The sequence below is a fragment of the Camelus dromedarius genome, chromosome 27 (assembly GCF_036321535.1).
Source record: "Camelus dromedarius isolate mCamDro1 chromosome 27, mCamDro1.pat, whole genome shotgun sequence".
Lineage (NCBI taxonomy): Eukaryota > Metazoa > Chordata > Mammalia > Artiodactyla > Camelidae > Camelus > Camelus dromedarius.
The window spans coordinates 28,102,506-28,125,244 of NC_087462.1; positions in this window are offsets into that span (position 1 = coordinate 28,102,506).

Here is a 22,739-nt window from a genome sequence, read left to right on the forward strand (position 1 = left end):
GTTGGAGCTAGTACCTTCCCATATATATGTATGGAGTGCAGTTTGCAATTGAAAAGAAATTTTGTGTTCCAAACAAGCTAGTTGAAGGACGGCTTTCACACACAATTATCTCTAAAATTTGAGCATGTGGAGAGACGTTCGTTCATCTAGCACAAATTGAACGGTTTGCAGGAGAAACTTTTACTCTGGTTTCTCAGTCTGTTTCCTAGTGCTGGTTTGAAGTTCTTGCAGTTTTCACTGTAAAACCGAGTTGGAGCTAGTACCTTCCCATATATATGTATGGAGTGGTTTTGCAACTGAAAAGAAACTTTGTGTTCCCAACAAGTTATTTGAAGGACGGCTTTCACACACACTTATCTCTCAGAACTGAGCATGTGGAGAGACGTTCGTTCATCTAGCACAAAAGGAACGGGTTGCAGAAGAAACTTTTACTCTGGTTTCTCAGTCTGTTTCCTAGTGTCGGTTTGAAGTTCCTGCAGTTTTCACTTAAAACCGAGTTGGAGCTGGTACCTACCCATATATATGTATTGAGTGGAGTTTGCAATTGAAAAGAAACTTTGTGTTCCCAACAATCTAGTTGAAGGACGGCTTTCACACACACTTATCTCTAAATATTGAGCTTGTGGAGAGACGTTCGTTCATCTAGCACAAAGGGAACGGGTTGCAGGGGAAACTTTTACTCTGATTTCTCAGTCTGTTTCCTAGTGCCGGTTTGAAGTTCCTGCTGTTTTCACTGTAAAACCGAGTTGGAGCTAGTACCTTCCCATATATATACATGGAGTGGAATTTGAAACTGAAAAGAAACTTTGTGTTCCCAACAAGCTAGTTGAAGGACGGCTTTCACACACACATATCTCTCAGAACTGAACATGTGGAGAGACGTTCCTTCATCTAGCACAAAGGGAACGGGTTGCAGGAGAAACTTTTACTCTGGTTTCTCAGTCTGTTTCCTAGTGCCGGTTTGAAGTTCCTGCAGTTTTCACTTAAAACCGAGTTGAAGCTAGTACCTTCCCATATATATGTATGGAGTGGAGTTTGCAACTGAAAAGAATCTTTGTGTTCCCAACAAGCTAGTTGAAGGACGGCTTTCACACACACTTATCTCTCAGAACTGAGCATGTGGAGAGACGTTCGTTCATCTAGCACAAAGGGAACGGGTTGCAGGGGAAACTTTTACTCTGGTTTCTCAGTCTGTTTCCTAGTGCCGGTTTGAAGATCCTGCAGTTTTCGCTGTAAAACCGAGTTGGAGCTAGTACCTTCCCATATATATGTAAGGAGTGGGGTTTGCCTCTGAAAAGAAACTTTGTGTTCTCAACAAGCTAGTTGAAGGACGGCTTTCACACACACTTATCTCTAAAATTTGAGCATGTGGAGAGACGTTCGTTCATCTAGCACAAATTGAACGGTTTGCAGGAGAAACTTTTACTCTGGTTTCTCAGTCTGTTTCCTAGTGCTGGTTTGAAGTTCTTGCAGTTTTCACTGTAAAACCGAGTTGGAGCTAGTACCTTCCCATATATATGTATGGAGTGGTTTTGCAACTGAAAAGAAACTTTGTGTTCCCAACAAGTTATTTGAAGGACGGCTTTCACACACACTTATCTCTCAGAACTGAGCATGTGGAGAGACGTTCGTTCATCTAGCACAAAAGGAACGGGTTGCAGAAGTAACTTTTACTCTGGTTTCTCAGTCTGTTTCCTAGTGTTGGTTTGAAGTTCCTGCAGTTTTCACTTAAAACCGAGTTGGAGCTAGTACCTACCCATATATATGTATTGAGTGGAGTTTGCAATTGAAAAGAAACTTTGTGTTCCCAACAAGCTAGTTGAAGGACGGCTTTCACACACACTTATCTCTAAATATTGAGCTTGTGGAGAGACGTTCGTTCATCTAGCACAAAGGGAACGGGTTGCAGGGGAAAATTTTACTCTGATTTCTCAGTCTGTTTCCTAGTGCCGGTTTGAAGTTCCTGCTGTTTTCACTGTAAAACCGAGTTGGAGCTAGTACCTTCCCATATATATATATGGAGTGGAATTTGAAACTGAAAAGAAACTTTGTGTTCCCAACAAGTTAGTTGAAGGACGGCTTTCACAGACACTTATCTCTCAGAACTGAGCATCTGGAGAGACGTTCGTTCATCTAGCACAAAGGGAACCGGTTGCACGAGAAACTTTTACTCTGGTTTCTCAGTCTGTTTCCTAGTGCCGGTTTGAAGTTCCTGCAGTTTTCACTGTAAAACCGAGTTGGAGCTAGTACCTTCCCATATATATATAAGGAGTGGGGTTTGCCACTGAAAAGAAACTTTGTGTTCCCAACAAGCTAGTTGAAGGACGGCTTTCACACACACATATCTCTCAGAACTGAACATGTGGAGAGACGTTCCTTCATCTAGCACAAAGGGAACGGGTTGCAGGAGAAACTTTTACTCTGGTTTCTCAGTCTGTTTCCTAGTGCCGGTTTGAAGTTCCTGCAGTTTTCACTTAAAACCGAGTTGAAGCTAGTACCTTCCCATATATATGTATGGAGTGGAGTTTGCAACTGAAAAGAATCTTTGTGTTCCCAACAAGCTAGTTGAAGGACGGCTTTCACACACACTTATCTCTCAGAACTGAGCATGTGGAGAGAAGTTCGTTCATCTAGCAGAAAGGGAACGGGTTGCAGGAGAAACTTTTACTCTGGTTTCTCAGTCTGTTTCCTAGTGCCGGTTTGAAGATCCTGCAGTTTTCGCTGTAAAACCGAGTTGGAGCTAGTACCTTCCCATATATATGTAAGGAGTGGGGTTTGCCTCTGAAAAGAAACTTTGTGTTCTCAACAAGCTAGTTGAAGGACGGCTTTCACACACACTTATCTCTCAGAACTGAGCATGTGGAGAGACGTTTGTTCATCTAGCACAAAGGGAACCGTTTGCAGGGGAAACTTTTACTCTGGTTTCTCAGTCTGTTTCCTAGTGCCGGTTTGAAGTTCCTGCAGTTTTCACTGTAAAACCGAGTTGGAGCTAGTACCTTCCCATATATATGTATAGAGTGGAGTTTGCAACTGAAAAGAATCTTTGTGTTTCCAACAAGCTAGTTGAAGGACGGCTTTCACACACACTTATCTCTCAGAACTGAGCATGTGGAGAGACGTTCGTTCATCTAGCACAAATGGAACGGGTTGCAGGGGAAACTTTTACTCTGGAATCTCAGTCTGTTTCCTAGTGCCGGTTTGAAGTTCCTGCAGTTTTCACTGTAAAACCGAGTTGGAGCTAGTACCTTCCCATATATATGTAAGGAGTGGGGTTTGCCTCTGAAAAGAAACTTTGTGTTCTCAACAATCTAGTTGAAGGACGGCTTTCACACACACTTATCTCTCAGAACTGAGCATGTGGAGAGACGTTCGTTCATCTAGCACAAAGGGAACGGGTTGCAGGAGAAACTTTTACTCTGGTTTCTCAGTCTGTTTCCTAGTGCCGGTTTGAAGTTCCTGCAGTTTTCACTGTAAAACCGAGTTGGAGCTAGTACCTTCCCATATATATGTATGGAGTGGAGTTGTAAACTGATAAGAAACTTTGTGTTCCCAACAAGCTAGTTGAAGGACGGATTTCACACACACTTATCTCTCAGAACTGAGCAAGTGGAGAGACGTTCGTTCATCTAGCACAATGGGAACCGGTTGCAGGAGAAACTTTTACTCTGGTTTCTCAGTCTGTTTCCTAGTGCCGGTTTGAATTTCCTGCAGTTTTCACTTAAAACCGAGTTGGAACTAGTACCTTCCCATATATATGTATGGAGTGGAGTTGGAAACTGAAAAGAAACTTTGTGTTCCCAACAGGCTAGTTGAACGTCGGCTTTCACACACACTTATCTCTCAGAACTGAGCATGTGAAGAGACGTTTGTTCATCTAGCACAAAGGGAACCGTTTGCAGGGGAAACTTTTACTCTGGTTTCTCAGTCTGTTTCCTAGTGCCGGTTTGAAGTTCCTGCAGTTTTCACTGTAAAACAGAGTTGGAGCTAGTACCTTCCCATATATATGTATAGAGTGGAGTTTGCAACTGAAAAGGATCTTTGTGTTCCCAACAAGCTAGTTGAAGGACGGCTTTCACACACACTTATCTCTCAGAACTGAGCATGTGGAGAGACGTTCGTTCATCTAGCACAAATGGAACGGGTTGCAGGGGAAACTTTTACTCTGGAAACTCAGTCTGTTTCCTAGTGCCGGTTTGAAGTTCCTGCAGTTTTCACTGTAAAACCGAGTTGGAGCTAGTACCTTCCCATATATATGTAAGGAGTGGGGTTTGCCACTGAAAAGAAACTTTGTGTTCCCAACAAGCTAGTTGAAGGACGGCTTTCACACACACATATCTCTCAGAACTGAACATGTGGAGAGACGTTCCTTCATCTAGCACAAAGGGAACGGGTTGCAGGAGAAACATTTACTCTGGTTTCTCAGTCTGTTTCCTAGTGCCGGTTTGAAGTTCCTGCAGTTTTCACTTAAAACCGAGTTGAAGCTAGTACCTTCCCATATATATGTATGGAGTGGAGTTTGCAACTGAAAAGAATCTTTGTGTTCCCAACAAGCTAGTTGAAGGACGGCTTTCACACACACTTATCTCTCAGAACTGAGCATGTGGAGAGACGTTCGTTCATCTAGCACAAAGGGAACGGGTTGCAGGAGAAACTTTTACTCTGGTTTCTCAGTCTGTTTCCTAGTGCCGGTTTGAAGTTCCTGCAGTTTTCACTGTAAAACCGAGTTGGAGCTAGTACCTTCCCATATATATGTAAGGAGTGGGGTTTGCCTCTGAAAAGAAACTTTGTGTTCCCAACAAGCTAGTTGAAGGACGGCTTTCACACACACTTATCTCTCAGAACTGAGCATGTGGAGAGACGTTCGTTCATCTAGCACAAAGGGAACGGGTTGCAGGAGAAACTTTTACTCTGATTTCTCAGTCTGTTTCCTAGTGCCGGTTTGAAGTTCCTGCAGTTTTCACTGTAAAACCGAGTTGGAGCTAGTACCTTCCCATATATATGTATGGAGTGGAGTTTGCCACTGAAAAGAAACTTTGTTTTCCCAACAAGCTAGTTGAAGGACGGCTTTCACACACACTTATCTCTCAGAACTGAGCAGGTGGAGAGACGTTCGTTCATCTAGCACAAAGGGAACGGGTTGCAGGAGAAACTTTTACACTGGTTTCTCAGTCTGTTTCCTAGTGCCGGTTTGAAGTTCCTGCAGTTTTCACTGTAAAACCGAGTTGGAGCTAGTACCTTCCCATATATATGTAAGGAGTGGTGTTTGCCTCTGAAAAGAAACTTTGTGTTCCCAACAAGCTAGTTGAAGGACGGCTTTCACACACACTTATCTCTCAGAACTGAGCATGTGGAGAGACGTTCGTTCATCTAGCACAAAGGGAACGGGTTGCAGGAGAAACTTTTACTCTGGTTTCTCAGTCTGTTTCCTAGTGCCGGTTTGAAGTTCCTGCAGTTTTCACTTAAAACCTAGTTGGAGCTAGTACCTTCCCATATATATGTATGGAGTGGAGTTGGAAACTGATAAGAAAATTTGTGTTCCCAAAAAGCTAGTTGAAGGACGGATTTCACACACACTTATCTCTCAGAACTGAGCATGTGGAGAGACGTTCGTTCATCTAGCACAATGGGAACCGGTTGCAGGAGAAACTTTTACTCTGGTTTCTCAGTCTGTTTCCTAGTGCCGGTTTGAATTTCCTGCAGTTTTCACTTAAAACCGAGTTGGAACTAGTACCTTCCCATATATATGTAAGGAGTGGAGTTGGAAACTGAAAAGAAACTTTGTGTTCCCAACAAGCTAGTTGAACGTCGGCTTTCACACACACATATCTCTCAGAACTGAGCATGTGGAGAGACGTTTGTTCATCTAGCACAAAGGGAACCGTTTGCAGGGGAAACTTTTACTCTGGTTTCTCAGTCTGTTTCCTAGTGCCTGTTTGAAGTTCCTGCAGTATTCTCTGTAAAACCGAGTTGGAGCTAGTACCTTCCCATATATATGTATGGAGTGGAGTTGGCAACTGAAAAGAATCTTTGTGTTCCCAACAAGCTAGTTGAAGGACGGCTTTCACACACACTTATCTCTCAGAACTGAGCATGTGGAGAGACGTTCGTTCATCTAGCACAAAGGGAACGGGTTGCAGGAGAAACTTTTACTCTGGTTTCTCTGTCTGTTTCCTAGTGCCGGTTTGAAGTTCCTGCAGTTTTCACTTAAAACCGAGTTGAAGCTAGTACCTTCCCATATATATGTATGGAGTGGATTTTGCCACTGAAAAGAAACTTTGTTTTCCCAACAAGCTAGTTGAAGGACGGCTTTCACACACACCTATCTCTCAGAACTGAGCAAGTGGAGAGACCTTCGTTCATCTAGCACAAAGGGAACGGGTTGCAGGAGAAACTTTTACTCTGGTTTCTCAGTCTGTTTCCTAGTGCCGGTTTGAAGTTCCTGCAGTTTTCACTTAAAACCGAGTTGGAGCTAGTACCTTCCCACATATATGTATGGAGTGGAGTTTGCCACTGAAAAGAAACTTTGTGTTCCCTACAAGCTAGTTGAAGGACGGCTTTCACACACACTTATCTCTCAGAACTGAGCATGTGGAGAGACGTTCGTTCATCTAGCACAAAGGGAACGGGTTGCAGGAGAAACTTTTACTCTGGTTTCTCAGTCTGTTTCCTAGTGCCGGTTTGAAGTTCCTGCAGTTTTCACTGTAAAACCGAGTTGGAGCTAGTACCTTCCCATATATATGTATGGAGTGGAGTTTGCAACTGAAAAGAATCTTTGTGTTGCCAACAAGCTAGTTGAAGGACCGCATTCACACACACTTATATCTCAGAACTGAGCATGTGGAGAGACGTTCGTTCATCTAGCACAAATGGAACGGGTTGCAGGAGAAACTTTTACTCTGGAATCTCAGTCTGTTTCCTAGTGCCGGTTTGAAGTTCCTGCAGTTTTTACTGTAAAACCGAGTTGGAGCTAGTACCTTCCCATATATATGTATGGAGTGGGGTTTGCCACTGAAAAGAAACTTTGTGTTCCCAACAAGCTATTTGAAGGACGGCTTTCACACACACATATCTCTCAGAACTGAACATGTGGAGAGACGTTCCTTCATCTAGCACAAAGGGAACGGGTTGCAGGAGAAACTTTTACTCTGGTTTCTCAGTCTGTTTCCTAGTGCCGGTTTGAAGTTCCTGCAGTTTTCACTTAAAACCGAGTTGAAGCTAGTACCTTCCCATATATATGTATGGAGTGGAGTTTGCAACTGAAAAGAATCTTTGTGTTCCCAACAAGCTAGTTGAAGGACGGCTTTCACACACACTTATCTCTCAGAACTGAGCATGTGGAGAGACGTTCGTTCATCTAGCACAAAAGGAACGGGTTGCAGGAGAAACTTTTACTCTGGAATCTCAGTCTGTTTCCTAGTGCCGGTTTGAAGTTCCTGCAGTTTTCACTGTAAAACCGAGTTGGAGCTAGTACCTTCCCATATATATGTATGGAGTGGAGTTGGAAACTGATAAGAAAATTTGTGTTCCCAAAAAGCTAGTTGAAGGACGGATTTCACACACACTTATCTCTCGGAACTGAGCATGTGGAGAGACGTTCGTTCATCTAGCACAAAGGGAACGGGTTGCAGGGAAACTTTTACTCTGGTTTCTCAGTCTGTTTCCTAGTGCCGGTTTGAAGTTCCTGCAGTTTTCACTGTAAAACCGAGTTGGAGCTAGTACCTTCCCATATATATGTATGGAGTGGGGTTTGCCACTGAAAAGAAACTTTGTGTTCCCAACAAGCTATTTGAAGGACGGCTTTCACACACACATATCTCTCAGAACTGAACATGTGGAGAGACGTTCCTTCATCTAGCACAAAGGGAACGGGTTGCAGGAGAAACTTTTACTCTGGTTTCTCAGTCTGTTTCCTAGTGCCGGTTTGAAGTTCCTGCAGTTTTCACTTAAAACCGAGTTGAAGCTAGTACCTTCCCATATATATGTATGGAGTGGAGTTTGCAACTGAAAAGAATCTTTGTGTTCCCAACAAGCTAGTTGAAGGACGGCTTTCACACACACTTTTCTCTCAGAACTGAGCATGTGGAGAGACGTTCGTTCATCTAGCACAAAAGGAACGGGTTGCAGGAGAAACTTTTACTCTGGTTTCTCAGTCTGTTTCCTAGTGCCGGTTTGAAGTTCCTGCAGTTTTCACTGTAAAACCGAGTTGGAGCTAGTACCTTCCCATATATATGTAAGGAGTGGGGTTTGCCTCTGAAAAGAAACTTTGTGTTCCCAACAAGCTAGTTGAAGGACGGCTTTCACACACACTTATCTCTCAGAACTGAGCATGTGGAGAGACGTTCGTTCATCTAGCACAAATGGAACGGGTTGCAGGAGAAACTTTTACTCTGGAATCTCAGTCTGTTTCCTAGTGCCGGTTTGAAGTTCCTGCAGTTTTCACTGTAAAACCGAGTTGGAGCTAGTACCTTCCCATATATATGTATGGAGTGGAGTTGGAAACTGATAAGAAAATTTGTGTTCCAAAAAGCTAGTTGAAGGACGGATTTCACACACACTTATCTCTCGGAACTGAGCATGTGGAGAGACGTTCGTTCATCTAGCACAAAGGGAACGGGTTGCAGGGAAACTTTTACTCTGGTTTCTCAGTCTGTTTCCTAGTGCCGGTTTGAAGTTCCTGCAGTTTTCACTGTAAAACCGAGTTGGAGCTAGTACCTTCCCATATATATGTATGGAGTGGAGTTTGCCACCGAAAAGAAACTTTGTTTTCCCAACAAGCTAGTTGAAGGACGGCTTTCACACACACCTATCTCTCAGAACTGAGCATGTGGAGAGACCTTCGTTCATCTAGCACAAAGGGAGCGGGTTGCAGGGGAAACTTTTACTCTGGTTTCTCAGTCTGTTTCCTAGTGCCGGTTTGAATTTCCTGCAGTTTTCACTTAAAACCGAGTTGGAGCTAGTACCTTCCCACATATATGTATGGAGTGGAGTTTGCCACTGAAAAGAAACTTTGTGTTCCCAACAAGCTAGTTGAAGGACGGCTTTCACACACACTTATCTCTCAGAACTGAGCATGTGGAGAGACGTTCGTTCATCTAGCACAAAGGGAACGGGTTGCAGGAGAAACTTTTACTCTGGTTTCTCAGTCTGTTTCCTAGTGCCGGTTTGAAGTTCCTGCAGTTTTCACTGTAAAACCGAGTTGGAGCTAGTACCTTCCCATATATATGTATGGAGTGGTGTTTCCAAATGAAAAGAAACTTTGTGTTCCCAACAAGCTAGTTGAAGGACGGCTTTCACACACACTTATCTCTCAGAACTGAGCATGTGGAGAGACGTTCGTTCATCTAGCACAAAGGGAACGGGTTGCAGGAGAAACTTTTACTCTGGTTTCTCAGTCTGTTTCCTAGTGCCGGTTTGAAGTTCCTGCAGTTTTCACTGTAAAACCGAGTTGGAGCTAGTACCTTCCCATATATATGTATGGAGTGGAGCTTGTCACTGAAAAGAAACTTTGTGTTCCCAACAAGCTAGTTGAAGGACGGATTTCACACACACTTATCTCTCAGAACTGAGCAAGTGGAGAGACGTTAGTTCATCTAGCACAATGGGAACCGGTTGCAGGAGAAACTTTTACTCTGGAATCTCAGTCTGTTTCCTAGTGCCGGTTTGAATTTCCTGCAGTTTTCACTTAAAACCGAGTTGGAACTAGTACCTTCCCATATATATGTATGGAGTGGAGTTGGAAACTGAAAAGAAACTTTGTGTTCCCAACAAGCTAGTTGAACGTCGGCTTTCACACACACTTATCTCTCAGAACTGAGCATGTGGAGAGACGTTTGTTCATCTAGCACAAAGGGAACCGTTTGCAGGGGAAACTTTTACTCTGGTTTCTCAGTCTGTTTCCTAGTGCCGGTTTGAAGTTCCTGCAGTTTTCACTGTAAAACCGAGTTGGAGCTAGTACCTTCCCATATATATGTATAGAGTGGAGTTTGCAACTGAAAAGGATCTTTGTGTTCCCAACAAGCTAGTTGAAGGACGGCTTTCACACACACTTATCTCTCAGAACTGAGCATGTGGAGAGACGTTCGTTCATCTAGCACAAATGGAACGGGTTGCAGGGGAAACTTTTACTCTGGAATCTCAGTCTGTTTCCTAGTGCCGGTTTGAAGTTCCTGCAGTTTTCACTGTAAAACCGAGATGGAGCTAGTACCTTCCCATATATATGTAAGGAGTGGGGTTTGCCACTGAAAAGAAACTTTGTGTTCCCAACAAGCAAGTTGAAGGACGGCTTTCACACACACATATCTCTCAGAACTGAACATGTGGAGAGACGTTCCTTCATCTAGCACAAAGGGAACGGGTTGCAGGAGAAACTTTTACTCTGGTTTCTCAGTCTGTTTCCTAGTGCCGGTTTGAAGTTCCTGCAGTTTTCACTTAAAACCGAGTTGAAGCTAGTACCTTCCCATATATATGTATGGAGTGGAGTTTGCAACTGAAAAGAATCTTTGTGTTCCCAACAAGCTAGTTGAAGTACGGCTTTCACACACACTTATCTCTCAGAACTGAGCATGTGGAGAGACGTTCGTTCATCTAGCACAAAGGGAACGGGTTGCAGGAGAAACTTTTACTCTGGTTTCTCAGTCTGTTTCCTAGTGCCGGTTTGAAGTTCCTGCAGTTTTCACTGTAAAACCGAGTTGGAGCTAGTACCTTCCCATATATATGTAAGGAGTGGGGTTTGCCTCTGAAAAGAAACTTTGTGTTCCCAACAAGCTAGTTGAAGGACGGCTTTCAAACACACTTATCTCTCAGAACTGAGCATGTGGAGAGACGTTCGTTCATCTAGCACAAAGGGAACGGGTTGCAGGAGAAACTTTTACTCTGGTTTCTCAGTCTGTTTCCTAGTGCCGGTTTGAAGTTCCTGCAGTTTTCACTTAAAACCGAGTTGGAGCTAGTACCTTTCCATATATATGTATGGAGTGGAGTTGGAAACTGATAAGAAAATTTGTGTTCCCAAAAAGCTAGTTGAAGGACGGATTTCACACACACTTATCTCTCAAAACTGAGCAAGTGGAAAAACGTTCGTTCATCTAGCACAAAGGGAACGGGTTGCAGGAGAAACTTTTACTCTGGTTTCTCAGTCTGTTTCCTAGTGCCGGTTTGAAGTTCCTGCAGTTTTCACTGTAAAACCGAGTTGGAGCTAGTACCTTCCCATATATATGTATGAAGTGGAGTTTGCAACTGAAAAGAATCTTTGTGTTCCCAACAAGCTAGTTGAAGGACCGCTTTCACACACACTTATCTCTCAGAACTGAGCATGTGGAGAGACGTTCGTTCATCTAGCACAAATGGAACGGGTTGCAGGAGAAACTTTTACTCTGGAATCTCAGTCTGTTTCCTAGTGCCGGTTTGAAGTACCTGCAGTTTTCACTGTAAAACCGAGTTGGAGCTAGTACCTTCCCATATATATGTAAGGAGTGGGTTTTGCCACTGAAAAGAATCTTTGTGTTCCCAACAAGCTAGTTGAAGGACGGCTTTCACACACACATATCTCTCAGAACTGAACATGTGGAGAGACGTTCCTTCATCTAGCACAAAGGGAACGGGTTGCAGGAGAAACTTTTACTCTGATTTCTCATTCTGTTTCCTAGTGCCGGTTTGAAGTTCCTGCAGTTTTCACAGTAAAACCGAGTTGGAGCTAGTACCTTCCCATATATATGTATGGAGTGGAGTTTGCCACTGAAAAGAAACTTTGTTTTCCCAACAAGCTAGTTGAAGGACGGCTTTCACACACACTTATCTCTCAGAACTGAGCATGTGGAGAGACGTTCGTTCATCTAGCACAAAGGGAACGGGTTGCAGGAGAAACTTTTACTCTGGTTTCTCAGTCTGTTTCCTAGTGCCGGTTTGAAGTTCCTGCAGTTTTCACTGTAAAACCGAGTTGGAGCTAGTACCTTCCCATATATATGTAAGGAGTGGTGTTTGCCTCTGAAAAGAAACTTTGTGTTCCCAACAAGCTAGTTGAAGGACGGCTTTCACACACACTTATCTCTCAGAACTGAGCATGTGGAGAGACGTTCGTTCATCTAGCACAAAGGGAACGGGTTGCAGGAGAAACTTTTACTCTGGTTTCTCAGTCTGTTTCCTAGTGCCGGTTTGAAATTCCTGCAGTTTTCACTTAAAACCGAGTTGGAGCTAGTACCTTCCCATATATATGTATGGAGTGGAGTTGGAAACTGATAAGAAAATTTGTGTTCCCAAAAAGCTAGATGAAGGACGGATTTCACACACACTTATCTCTCAGAACTGAGCAAGTGGAGAGACGTTCGTTCATCTAGCACAATGGGAACCGGTTGCAGGAGAAACTTTTACTCTGGTTTCTCAGTCTGTTTCCTAGTGCCGGTTTGAATTTCCTGCAGTTTTCACTTAAAACCGAGTTGGAACTAGTACCTTCCCATATATATGTAAGGAGTGGAGTTGGAAACTGAAAAGAAACTTTGTGTTCCCAACAAGCTAGTTGAACGTCGGCTTTCACACACACATATCTCTCAGAACTGAGCATGTGGAGAGACGTTTGTTCATCTAGCACAAAGGGAACCATTTCCAGGGGAAACTTTTACTCTGGATTCTCAGTCTGTTTCCTAGTGCCTGTTTGAAGTTCCTGCAGTTTTCACTGTAAAACCGAGTTGGAGCTAGTACCTTCCCATATATATGTATGGAGTGGAGTTTGCAACTGAAAAGAATCTTTGTGTTCCCAACAAGCTAGTTGAAGGACGGCTTTCACACACACTTATCTCTCAGAACTGAGCATGTGGAGAGACGTTCGTTCATCTAGCACAAAGGGAACGGGTTGCAGGAGAAACTTTTACTCTGGTTTCTCTGTCTGTTTCCTAGTGCCGGTTTGAAGTTCCTGCAGTTTTCACTTAAAACCGAGTTGAAGCTAGTACCTTCCCATATATATGTATGGAGTGGATTTTGCCACCGAAAAGAAACTTTGTTTTCCCAACAAGCTAGTTGAAGGACCGCTTTCACACACACTTATCTCTCAGAACTGAGCATGTGGAGAGACGTTCGTTCATCTAGCACAAATGGAACGGGTTGCAGGAGAAACTTTTACTCTGGAATCTCAGTCTGTTTCCTAGTGCCGGTTTGAAGTACCTGCAGTTTTCACTGTAAAACCGAGTTGGAGCTAGTACCTTCCCATATATATGTAAGGAGTGGGGTTTGCCACTGAAAAGAAACTTTGTGTTCCCAACAAGCTAGTTGAAGGACGGCTTTCACACACACATATCTCTCAGAACTGAACATGTGGAGAGACGTTCCTTCATCTAGCACAAAGGGAACGGGTTGCAGGAGAAACTTTTACTCTGGTTTCTCAGTCTGTTTCCTAGTGCCGGTTTGAAGTTCCTGCAGTTTTCACTTAAACCCGAGTTGAAGCAAGTACCTTCCCATATATGTGTATGGAGTGGAGTTTGCAACTGAAAAGAATCTTTGTGTTCCCAACAAGCAAATATGAAGGACGGCTTTCACACACACTTATCTCTCAGAACTGAGCATGTGGAGAGACGTTCGTTCATCTAGCACAAAGGGAACGGGTTGCAGGAGAAACTTTTACTCTGGTTTCTCAGTCTGTTTCCTAGTGCCGGTTTGAAGTTCCTGCAGTTTTCACTGTAAAACCGAGTTGGAGCTAGTACCTTCCCATATATATGTATGGAGTGGAGTTTGCAACTGAAAAGAATCTTTGTGTTCCCAACAAGCTAGTTGAAGGACCGCTTTCACACACACTTATCTCTCAGAACTGAGCATGTGGAGAGACGTTCGTTCATCTAGCACAAATGGAACGGGTTGCAGGAGAAACTTTTACTCTGGAATCTCAGTCTGTTTCCTAGTGCCGGTTTGAAGTACCTGCAGTTTTCACTGTAAAACCGAGTTGGAGCTAGTACCTTCCCATATATATGTAAGGAGTGGGGTTTGCCACTGAAAAGAAACTTTGTGTTCCCAACAAGCTAGTTGAAGGACGGCTTTCACACACACATATCTCTCAGAACTGAACATGTGGAGAGACGTTCGTTCATCTAGCACAAATGGAACGGGTTGCAGGAGAAACTTTTACTCTGGTTTCTCAGTCTGTTTCCTAGTGCCGGTTTGAAGTTCCTGCAGTTTTCACTTAAAACCGAGTTGAAGCAAGTACCTTCCCATATATGTTTATGGAGTGGAGTTTGCAACTGAAAAGAATCTTTGTGTTCCCAACAAGCAAATATGAAGGACGGCTTTCACACACACTTATCTCTCAGAACTGAGCATGTGGAGAGACGTTCGTTCATCTAGCACAAAGGGAACGGGTTGCAGGAGAAACTTTTACTCTGGTTTCTCAGTCTGTTTCCTAGTGCCGGTTTGAAGTTCCTGCAGTTTTCACTGTAAAACCGAGTTGGAGCTAGTACCTTCCCATATATATGTAAGGAGTGGGGTTTGCCTCTGAAAAGAAACTTTGTGTTCCCAACAAGCTAGTTGAAGGACGGCTTTCACACACACTTATCTCTCAGAACTGAGCATGTGGAGAGACGTTCGTTCATCTAGCACAAAGGGAACGGGTTGCAGGAGAAACTTTTACTCTGGTTTCACAGTCTGTTTCCTAGTGCCGGTTTGAAGTTCCTGCAGTTTTCACTTAAAACCGAGTTGGAGCTAGTACATTCCCATATATATGTATGGAGTGGAGTTGGAAACTGATAAGAAAATTTGTGTTCCCAAAAAGCTAGTTGAAGGATGGCTTTCACACACACTTATCTCTCAGAACTGAGCAAGTGGAGAGACGTTCGTTCATCTAGCACAATGGGAACCGGTTGCAGGAGAAACTTTTACTCTGGTTTCTCAGTCTGTTTCCTAGTGCCGGTTTGAATTTCCTGCAGTTTTCACTTAAAACCGAGTTGGAACTAGTACCTTCCCATATATATGTATGGATTGGAGTTGGAAACTGAAAAGAAACTTTGTGTTCCCAACAAGCTAGTTGAACGTCGGCTTTCACACACAATTATCTCTCAGAACTGAGCATGTGGAGAGACGTTTGTTCATCTAGCACAAAGGGAACCGTTTGCAGAGGAAACTTTTACTCTGATTTCTCAGTCTGTTTCCTAGTGCCGGTTTGAAGTTCCTGCAGTTTTCACTGTAAAACCGAGTTGGAGCTAGTACCTTCCCATATATATGTATGGAGTGGAGTTTGCAACTGAAAAGAATCTTTGTGTTCCCAACAAGCTAGTTGAAGGACGGCTTTCACACACACTTATCTCTCAGAACTGAGCATGTGGAGAGACGTTCGTTCATCTAGCACAAAGGGAACGGGTTGCAGGAGAAACTTTTACTCTGATTTCTCAGTCTATTTCCTAGTGCCGGTTTGAAGTTCCTGCAGTTTTCACTGTAAAACCGAGTTGGAGCTAGTACCTTCCCATATATATGTATGGAGTGGAGTTTGCCACCGAAAAGAAACTTTGTTTTCCCAACAAGCTAGTTGAAGGACGGCTTTCACACACACCTATCTCTCAGAACTGAGCATGTGGAGAGACCTTCGTTCATCTAGCACAAAGGGAACGGGTTGCAGGAGAAACTTTTACTCTGGTTTCTCAGTCTGTTTCCTAGTGCCGGTTTGAAGTTCCTTCAGTTTTCACTTAAAACCGAGTTGGAGCTAGTACCTTCCCACATATATGTATGGAGTGGAGTTTGCCACTGAAAAGAAACTTTGTGTTCCCAACAAGCTAGTTGAAGGACGGCTTTCACACACACTTATCTCTCAGAACTGAGCATGTGGAGAGACGTTCGTTCATCTAGCACAAAGGGAACGGGTTGCAGGAGAAACTTTTACTCTGGTTTCTCAGTCTGTTTCCTAGTGCCGGTTTGAAGTTCCTGCAGTTTTCACTGTAAAACCGAGTTGGAGCTAGTACCTTCCCATATATATGTATGGAGTGGAGTTTCCAAATGAAAAGAAACTTTGTGTTCCCAACAAGCTAGTTGAAGGACGGCTTTCACACACACTTATCTCTCAGAACTGAGCATGTGGAGAGACGTTCGTTCATCTAGCACAAAGGGAACGGGTTGCAGGAGAAACTTTTACTCTGGTTTCTCAGTCTGTTTCCTAGTGCCGGTTTGAAGTTCCTGCAGTTTTCACTGTAAAACCGAGTTGGAGCTAGTACCTTCCCATATATATGTATGGAGTGGAGCTTGCCACTGAAAAGAAACTTTGTGTTCCCAACAAGCTAGTTGAAGGACGGCTTTCACACACACTTATCTCTCAGAACTGAGCATGTGGAGAGACGTTCGTTCATCTAGCACAAAGGGAACGGGTTGCAGGAGAAACTTTTACTCTGGTTTCTCAGTCTGTTTCCAAGTGCCGGTTTGAAGTTCCTGCAGTTTTCACTTAAAACCGAGTTGGAGCTAGTACCTTCCCATATATATGTATGGAGTGGAGTTTGCCACTGAATAGAAACTTTGTGTTCCCAACAAGCAAGGTGAAGGACGGCTTTCACACACACTTATCTCTCAGAACTGAGCATGTGGAGAGACGTTCGTTCATCTAGCACAAAGGGAACTTGTTGCATGAGAAAATTTTACTCTGGTTTTTCAGTCTGTTTCCTAGGGCCGGTTTGAAGTTCCTGCAGTTTTCACTGTAAAACCGAGTTGGAGCTAGTACCTTCCCATATATATGTATGGAGTGGAGTTTGCAACTGAAAAGAAACTTTGTGTTCCCAACAACCTAGTTGAAGGACGGCTTTCACACACAATTATCTCTCAGAACTGAGCATGTGGAGAGACGTTCGTTCATCTAGCACAAAGGGAACTTGTTGCATGAGAAACTTTTACTCTGGTTTCTCAGTCTGTTTCCTAGGGCCGGTTTGAAGTTCCTGCAGTTTTCACTGTAAAATCGAGTTGGAGCTAGTACCTTCCCATATATATGTATGGAGTGGAGTTTGCAACTGAAAAGAAACTTTGTGTTCCCAACAAGCTAGTTGAAGGACGGCTTTCACACACACTTATCTCTCAGAACTGAGCATGTGGAGAGACGTTCGTTCATCTAGCACAAATGGAACGGGTTGCAGGAGAAACTTTTACTCTGGTTTCTCAGTCTGTTTCCTAGTGCCGGTTTGAAGTTCCTGCAGTTTTCACTGTAAAACCGAGTTGGAGCTAGTACCTTCCCATATATATGTAAGGAGTGGGGTTTGCCTCTGAAAAGAAACTTTGTGTTCCCAACAAGCTAGTTGAAGGACGGCTTTCACACACACTTATCTCTCAGAACTGAGCATGTGGAGAGACGTTCGTTCATCTAGCACAAAGGGAACGGGTTGCAGGAGAAACTTTTACTCTGGTTTCACAGTCTGTTTCCTAGTGCCGGTTTGAAGTTCCTGCAGTTTTCACTTAAAACCGAGTTGGAGCTAGTACCTTCCCATATATATGTATGGAGTGGAGTTGGAAACTGATAAGAAAATTTGTGTTCCCAAAAAGCTAGTTGAAGGACGGATTTCACACACACTTATCTCTCAGAACTGAGCAAGTGGAGAGACGTTCGTTCATCTAGCACAATGGGAACCGGTTGCAGGAGAAACTTTTACTCTGGTATCTCAGTCTGTTTCCTAGTGCCGGTTTAAATTTCCTGCAGTTTTCACTTTAAACCGAGTTGGAACTAGTACCTTCCCATATATATGTATGGAATGGAGTTGGAAACTGAAAAGAAACTTTGTGTTCCCAACAAGCTAGTTGAACGTCGGCTTTCACACACAATTATCTCTCAGAACTGAGCATGTGGAGAGACGTTTGTTCATCTAGCACAAAGGGAACCGTTTGCAGGGGAAACTTTTACTCTGATTTCTCAGTCTGTTTCCTAGTGCCGGTTTGAAGTTCCTGCTGTTTTCACTGTAAAACCGAGTTGGAGCTAGTACCTTCCCATATATATGTATGGAGTGGAGTTTGCAACTGAAAAGAATCTTTGTGTTCCCAACAAGCTAGTTGAAGGACGGCTTTCACACACACTTATCTCTCAGAACTGAGCATGTGGAGAGACGTTCGTTCATCTAGCACAAAGGGAACGGGTTGCAGGAGAAACTTTTACTCTGGTTTCTCAGTCTGTTTCCTAGTGCCGGTTAGAAGATCCTGCAGTTTTCGCTGTAAAACCGAGTTGGAGCTAGTACCTTCCCATATATATGTAAGGAGTGGGGTTTGCCTCTGAAAAGAAACTTTGTGTTCTCAACAAGCTAGTTGAAGGACGGCTTTCACACACACTTATCTCTCAGAACTGAGCATGTGGAGAGACTTTCGTTCATCTAGCACAAAGGGAACGGGTTGCAGGAGAAACTTTTACTCTGGTTTCTCAGTCTGTTTCCTAGTGCCGGTTTGAAGTTCCTGCAGTTTTCACTGTAAAACCGAGTTGGAGCTAGTACCTTCCCATATATATATATGGAGTGGAGTTGGAAACTGATAAGAAACTTTGTGTTCCCAACAAGCTAGTTGAAGGACGGATTTCACACACACTTATCTCTCAGAACTGAGCAAGTGGAGAGACGTTCGTTCATCTAGCACAATGGGAACCGGTTGCAGGAAAAACTTTTACTCTGGTTTCTCAGTCTGTTTCCTAGTGCCGGTTTGAATTTCCTGCAGTTTTCACTTAAAACCGAGTTGGAACTAGTACCTTCCCATATATATGTATGGAGTGGAGTTGGAAACTGAAAAGAAACTTTGTGTTCCCAACAAGCTAGTTGAAGGTCGGCTTTCACACACACTTATCTCTCAGAACTGAGCATGTGGAGAGACGTTTGTTCATCTAGCACAAAGGGAACCGTTTGCAGGGGAAAATTTTACTCTGGTTTCTCAGTCTGTTTCCTAGTGCCGGTTTGAAGTTCCTGCAGTTTTCACTGTAAAACCGAGTTGGAGCTAGTACCTTCCCATATATATGTATAGAGTGGAGTTTGCAACTGAAAAGGATCTTTGTGTTCCCAACAAGCTAGTTGAAGGACGGCTTTCACACACACTTATCTCTCAGAACTGAGCATGTGGAGAGACGTTCGTTCATCTAGCACAAATGGAACGGGTTGCAGGGGAAATTTTACTCTGGAATCTCAGTCTGTTTCCTAGTGCCGGTTTGAAGTTCCTGCAGTTTTCACTGTAAAACCGAGTTGGAGCTAGTACCTTCCCATATATATGTAAGGAGTGGGGTTTGCCACTGAAAAGAAACTATGTGTTCCCAACAAGCTAGTTGAAGGACGGCTTTCACACACACATATCTCTCAGAACTGAACATGTGGAGAGACGTTCCTTCATCTAGCACAAAGGGAACGGGTTGCAGGAGAAATATTTACTCTGGTTTCTCAGTCTGTTTCCTAGTGCCGGTTTGAAGTTCCTGCAGTTTTCACTTAAAACCGAGTTGAAGCTAGTACCTTCCCATATATATGTATTTAGTGGAGTTTGCAACTGAAAAGAATCTTTGTGTTCCCAACAAGCTAGTTGAAGGACGGCTTTCACACACACTTATCTCTCAGAACTGAGCATGTGGAGAGACGTTCGTTCATCTAGCACAAAGGGAACGGGTTGCAGTAGAAACTTTTACTCTGGTTTCTCAGTCTGTTTCCTAGTGCCGGTTTGAAGTTCTTGCAGTTTTCACTGTAAAACCGAGTTGGAGCTAGTACCTTCCCATATATATGTAAGGAGTGGGGTTTGCCTCTGAAAAGAAACTTTGTGTTCCCAACAAGCTAGTTGAAGGACGGCTTTCACACACACTTATCTCTCAGAACTGAGCATGTGGAGAGACGTTCGTTCATCTAGCACAAAGGGAACGGGTTGCAGGAGAAACTTTTACTCTGGTTTCTCAGTCTGTTTCCTAGTGCCGGTTTGAAGTTCCTGCAGTTTTCACTTAAAACCGAGTTGGAGCTAGTAGCTTTCCATATATATGTATGGAGTGGAGTTGGAAACTGATAAGAAAATTTGTGTTCCCAAAAAGCTAGTTGAAGGACGGATTTCACACACACTTATCTCTCAAAACTGAGCAAGTGGAGAAACGTTCGTTCATCTAGCACAATGGGAACCGGTTGCAGGAGAAACTTTTACTCTGGTTTCTCAGTCTGTTTCCTAGTGCCGGTTTGAATTTCCTGCAGTTTTCACTTAAAACCGAGTTGGAACTAGTACCTTCCCATATATATGTATGGAGTGGAGTTGGAAACTGAAAAGAAACTTTGTGTTCCCAACAAGCTAGTTGAACGTCGGCTTTCACACACACTTATCTCTCAGAAATGAGCATGTGGAGAGACGTTTGTTCATCTAGCACAAAGAGAACCGTTTGCAGGGGAAACTTTTACTCTGGTTTCTCAGTCTGTTTCCTAGTGCCTGTTGAAGTTCCTGCAGTTTTCACTGTAAAACCGAGTTGGAGCTAGTACCTTCCCATATATATGTATGGAGTGGAGTTGGAAACTGATAAGAAAATTTGTGTTCCCAAAAAGCTAGTTGAAGGACGGATTTCACACACACTTATCTCTCAAAACTGAGCAAGTGGAGAAACGTTCGTTCATCTAGCACAATGGGAACCGGTTGCAGGAGAAACTTTTACTCTGGTTTCTCAGTCTGTTTCCTAGTGCCGGTTTGAATTTCCTGCAGTTTTCACTTAAAACCGAGTTGGAACTAGTACCTTCCCATATATATGTATGGAGTGGAGTTGGAAACTGAAAAGAAACTTTGTGTTCCCAACAAGCTAGTTGAACGTCGGCTTTCACACACACTTATCTCTCAGAAATGAGCATGTGGAGAGACGTTTGTTCATCTAGCACAAAGAGAACCGTTTGCAGGGGAAACTTTTACTCTGGTTTCTCAGTCTGTTTCCTAGTGCCTGTTGAAGTTCCTGCAGTTTTCACTGTAAAACCGAGTTGGAGCTAGTACCTTCCCATATATATGTATGGAGTGGAGTTTGCAACTGAAAAGAATCTTTGTGTTCCCAACAAGCTAGTTGAAGGACGGCTTTCACACACACTTATCTCTCAGAACTGAGCATGTGGAGAGACGTTCGTTCATCTAGCACAAAGGGAACGGGTTGCAGGAGAAACTTTTACTCTGATTTCTCAGTCTGTTTCCTAGTGCCGGTTTGAAGTTCCTGCAGTTTTCACTGTAAAATCGAGTTGGAGCTAGTACCTTCCCATATATATGTATGGAGTGGAGTTTGCCACTGAAAAGAAACTTTGTTTTCCCAACAAGCTAGTTCAAGGACGGCTTTCACACACACTTATCTCTCAGAACTGAGCATGTGGAGAGACGTTCGTTCATCTAACACAAAGGGAACGGGTTGCAGGAGAAACTTTTACTCTGGTTTCTCAGTCTGTTTCCTAGTGCCGGTTTGAAGTTCCTGCAGTTTTCACTGTAAAACCGTGTTGGAGCTAGTACCTTCCCATATATATGTAAGGAGTGGGGTTTGCCTCTGAAAAGAAACTTTGTGTTCCCAACAAGCTAGTTGAAGGACGGCTTTCACACACACTTATCTCTCAGAACTGAGCATGTGGAGAGACGTTCGTTCATCTAGCACAAAGGGAACGGGTTGCAGGAGAAACTTTTACTCTGGTTTCTCAGTCTGTTTCCTAGTGCCGGTTTGAAGTTCCTGCAGTTTTCACTTAAAACCGAGTTGGAGCTAGTACCTTCCCATATATATGTATGGAGTGGAGTTGGAAACTGATAAGAAAATTTGTGTTCCCAAAAAGCTAGTTGAAGGACGGATTTCACACACACTTATCTCTCAGAACTGAGCAAGTGGAGAGACGTTCGTTCATCTAGCACAATGGGAACCGGTTGCAGGAGAAACTTTTACTCTGTTTTCTCAGTCTGTTTCCTAGTGCCGGTTTGAATTTCCTGCAGTTTTCACTTAAAACCGAGTTGGAACTAGTACCTACCCATATATATGTAAGGAGTGGAGTTGGAAACTGAAAAGAAACTTTGTGTTCCCAACAAGCTAGTTGAACGTCGGCTTTCACACACACTTATCTCTCAGAACTGAGCATGTGGAGAGACGTTTTTTCATCTAGCACAAAGGGAACCGTTTGCAGGGGAAACTTTTACTCTGGTTTCTCAGTCTGTTTCCTAGTGCCTGTTTGAAGTTCCTGCAGTTTTCACTGTAAAACCGAGTTGGAGCTAGTACCTTCCCATATATATGTATGGAGTGGAGTTTGCAACTGAAAAGAATCTTTGTGTTCCCAACAAGCTAGTTGAAGGACGGCTTTCACACAACTATCTCTCAGAACTGAGCATGTGGTGAGACCTTCGTTCATCTAGCACAAAGGGAACGGGTTGCAGGAGAAACTTTTACTCTGGTTTCTCAGTCTGTTTCCTAGTGCCGGTTTGAAGTTCCTGCAGTTTTCACTTAAAACCGAGTTGGAGCTAGTACCTTCCCACATATATGTATGGAGTGGAGTTTGCCACTGAAAAGAAACTTTGTGTTCCCTACAAGCTAGTTGAAGGACGGCTTTCACACACACTTATCTCTCAGAACTGAGCATGTGGAGAGACGTTCGTTCATCTAGCACAAAGGGAACGGGTTGCAGGAGAAACTTTTACTCTGGTTTCTCAGTCTGTTTCCTAGTGCCGGTTTGAAGTTCCTGCAGTTTTCACTGTAAAACCGAGTTGGAGCTAGTACCTTCCCATATATACGTATGGAGTGGAGTTTGCAACTGAAAAGAATCTTTGTGTTCCCAACAAGCTAGATGAAGGACCGCTTTCACACACACTTATCTCTCAGAACTGAG